This window comes from Parasteatoda tepidariorum, chromosome 8 (assembly GCF_043381705.1).
Source record: "Parasteatoda tepidariorum isolate YZ-2023 chromosome 8, CAS_Ptep_4.0, whole genome shotgun sequence".
NCBI classification, from domain to species: domain Eukaryota; kingdom Metazoa; phylum Arthropoda; class Arachnida; order Araneae; family Theridiidae; genus Parasteatoda; species Parasteatoda tepidariorum.
Genome location: NC_092211.1, coordinates 90,995,976 through 91,000,206, shown reverse-complemented (window position 1 = coordinate 91,000,206; position 4,231 = coordinate 90,995,976). Strand labels below are relative to the sequence as shown.

The 4,231-nt window shown below is 32.5% G+C and overlaps 1 protein-coding gene across 6 annotated transcripts in view; it reads left to right on the top strand.

Annotated features, from left to right (window-relative positions):
- Window positions 1-4,231, top strand: part of LOC107446553 (methyltransferase-like protein 25B) — a 43,518-nt gene that overhangs the window by 27,913 nt on the left and 11,374 nt on the right. The gene's annotated exons all lie outside the window — the stretch shown is intronic.

Sequence of the window (4,231 nt, the reverse complement as noted above, 5' to 3'; positions counted from 1 at the left end):
AAGAGTTAAATATATATATATATATGTAATGGTATTTGTTACCATTAGTAAAGTCACTCAACACCATTAATGATTATGCTTATTCTTTAATAATAACATGAGTCACACAGACTCTTAACCAATTAAGATCGAACCACACAGGTTTTAAAGCTTCACACAGAAACATACTTCAACTAACTAATAACATAGTCACTCAGACTCTTAACTACTAAGGTTACCGGTTTTCACATGGAAACAACTTCAACAGACAATTCCAATTGACTCACTCTTCCTTTGCATCTGGAAAGTTCTATGCATTTCGTTCAGCCGAGCGACATCTGGCGTACTAACAGAGAGACTGTTGTCTCGCATGTTACACACTCGGCTATTTTGACGGGTTTTGTCCTCGAAACAGATTGACTAAAAAGAAATCTGGAAAGAGAAAAAAAAAAAAAAAACAAAGCAGTTTACAAAACAAACATAACAAATAACAAATACATAAAAAATTTTTGAAGGAAAAAAATCAAAGTTGCATCGTTTCATCAGTAAATATGCACTAATTTGTCCATGGCTTCATATAGTCTACAGCAGTGGTTGTTAAGTTAGGACCTTCATGTTGCCCAACTTTTTATTCTTCATATCGGTCATTGCATTTCACTTTAACAATCTTGTAAGGACCATGAAACTTTGGACGCAACTTTAAACCAGTTCCAAATTGTGTTCTTTGAATCGCCACTAAGTCATCTTTTCTGTACTTGTGGGGTTGTTTGCACTTTCTGTTGTGGGTTGATTTATTCTGCTCTTGACTTTCCATAATTCATTGCTGTGCATCACTTCTTAGATCTTCTCATTGTTTCATAAAGTAGTTTTCATATTCGTCTGTTAAAATTTCTTTAATCCGTAAATCTTCTTTGTTTTTCATGGGTATTCCTATCATTAGTTGAAATGGCGTTTTGTTCGTACAGGTGGAAATTGTACTATTTATAAATCGCTGCACATCGTTCACATGTTTATACCAGTCCATTGGGTTATCGATGGATAACTTTGTGAGAATGGGAATGAGAGTTTCGTGCAATCTCTCTACTTGCCTATTTCCACGAGGCACTCCAGCAGTTATAAGAATATGTTGAATATCGTCCTCTAGACAATAGTCCTTAAATTCTTTAGACACATATGCCCCACCACGGTCTAATATAATTCTGGAGGGATTACCGAAAGTTGTCTGTTGTAACCGCAATTTCTCTAAAGCAACTTGAGCACTTACATTTTTGACGGGGTAAAGCCATACAAATTTCGAAAAACCAATAAACACAGAAAAAAATGTGCTGATATTTCTTTTTTGTTGAAGACAATGGACCTATAAAGTGAATGTGGTATGTACTTAAAGGTACATCTTCTTTACGAATCGGGTGTAAGAAACCTTTCTTTCCTCACTTTCGGTTGTATAGAATACAGTCAACACAATTTGCTAGGACAGATTGTATTTTTGCTTTTAGACCAGGAATATAATAATTTTGTTTAATAGCTTCTTCAGTTTTAGTGAGTGCGTAATGTCCCTTACTATGAACTTCTTTAATGATATCATTTTGCATCGCGTCTGGTATTACTAAAAGATCCCTACCATTATCGTATCGATAAGGAATATCATTTTTAATAAAGTGTATATTATCATTTCCATTGGCAATTAATGTTTTAATAGTGTTTATTTGCTCATCCTCCTTTTAGGCAGCTGCTATTTTCATGGTTACCTCATCATGCTGAATTATAAGAGCAACATTTCTGTTTAAGGCATCAACATGCTTCATTTGTGTAGCAGGCCGATGTATCATATCGAAGTGAAACTCCTCAAGATACAACGCCCACTGCCCAATTTTAGGAATAATTTCTTTTTTACTTATTGTACTTCGGAGAGCAGCGCAAGTGGTTATAATTTTAAACTTTACACCTAACAAATAGTTTCGAAATTTTTTAAGTGCTTCAACTATGGCAAGAGTTTCTAACTCATAGCTACTATATTTCTCTTGTTGTTGGGATGTTTTATTACTAAAATAATGAATTGGATAAAATTTACCATTGTCTGCTTTTTGAAGAAGAACTGCTCCAAAACCAGAACTACTAGCATCTGTATGGAGCCTTAATTCAGAATTTTGTCTATATAAATGAAGGACTGAGTCATTCGTTAAGGCTATCTTGAGCTTTTGAAAAGCTTCTTTTTGTTCCTTACCGAATCTAAAATCAGCATTATTTCTAAGCAAATCACTGAGAGGTTTAGCTATTTTACTATAATTTCGAATAAATTTACGGAAATATCCTGTTAATCCAAGGAAACTCATTAATTTTTTATGTGTTTTAGGTTGCGGGAAATTTTTAACTGCTAAAGTTTTAGAGGGTGAAGGGCGAACCTTGCCATTTTCAATTATGTAACCGAGACATTCTATAGAACGTTTTAAAAATTGAAATTTCTTAAAATTTAATTCTAATCCGTTATCAGCAGCTTTTTTTAAAACACGTTTTAATTTTTTTAAAACCTTCCTCATCATTTTTTGCTGGAATGAAAATGTCATCTTAATAAGTAACTAAAGTTTCATCTTTAATTAATTCTCTAAAAACATGTAAAATATATCTCTGAAAAACACTGGGACTGTTAACCAAACCAATTAGTACCCGTAAAAATTCGTATTGGCCATTATGCGTAATAAAGAATGTGTATTTACGGCTATTTTCTTCAACTTCAATGATGAAACGCTGCTTTCAAATCAATAGAAGAAATTACCTGTGCATCGCCTAATTGTTCTAATATGTCCTCCATAAGGGGTAAGGGAAATCGATCTCGAACAATTTTTTAATTTAATTTCCTATAATCGATGCAAACTCGCGTGGAATTCTCTTTCGTTTTACAAAGGACTATAGGCGCACAAAAATCTGAACAACTTCCACGAATAACACCATCTTTTAACCAGGTGTCTATTTGTTTTTCAACTATTTCCCGCTCTTTAAATGACAAACGACGAGCATGTTAGGAAATGGGAATTTCATCCTTTAAAATAATATTCATTTTAATGTCCGAGGATTTAATCTGAGACGGTTTATGATTATTAATCAAAAGAGTTAAATCTTGCTTTAATTTCTTATTCAGTATATGTGATAAATCGAATTCATTATGATCAATGACATTTGAGATCTGAGTTAAGAAAGAAAAAACTTCTAAATTATTTGAATATTTATTTGACTGAAAAGTATCAGAAGAAGAAACACAATTTGAAAGTGGAGGGATTTGTTGATCATAAATTAAAGATTTGCATCTGGGCATTACACTAGCCTTGAAAGGAGACGCCATGACTGATTTTATTAAAGTTTCAGTTTCATAATTGGGTGAAGCCTCATTAATATTCGAATTTTCTAAAGTCAAAACAGAATCAGAAAAGTGAGCCTTTCTTTGATCATAAATTAACATAGGAGTGGGTGACTGTGTATTATTGCTAACCTTGAATGGAGCAGTGAAAGAAATGTTTGCGCTTTGATTTCCGCTTTGGTGGGGAATAAAATTAATGTTTTTATTTTCGCAAGGAATTATGCGATTTATATTTACTATTTATATTTACTGTGATTTATATTTAATATTTACTACTTTTGGTATACTCGAATTTTGAAAAGTGAATTGACCATTAGAAAAATGAATGTCTAAGCAACTTAAAATATCCATTCCCAAAATAAAATCAAATTGCATGTTTTCTACTACATAAATATTAGCATTTAAAACAAAATTATCAATGCTTTCATCTGCCTTAAAATATCCGAGGGGGGAAATTTGTTCTGAGCTGATACCTGTTACAACAATAGCGGGGGGTTTAAGAGGAATATACCCTAAATTTTGAAAGAGAGCAGGGCTACACATACTAATTTCTGAACCAGTGTCACAAACTGCTGAAATTTTATAATTAAAAATGAATATTTGTTTCAAAATTCTTGTATTTTGAACACTGTGATGAAGTACTTTCTTTTCTGCGCATTCATTGCTTTTATGGCCAGTTTTATTGCAATGTCTACATTTAACCATATTTTTATCACAATTTATACTTATATGGCTGCACTTATTACAAGAATAACATTTTGTATTCAACAATTTATTTTTGGTAGGGTAAAAACAGGATGCATTGATATTGAAAGCTGGAGCTTGAGAAGAGGCAGAGATCTTTGTTTTGTTTTGGTGGGAGGTAGTTTTAAAATTTATTATCAATTTTGTTTACTCGGA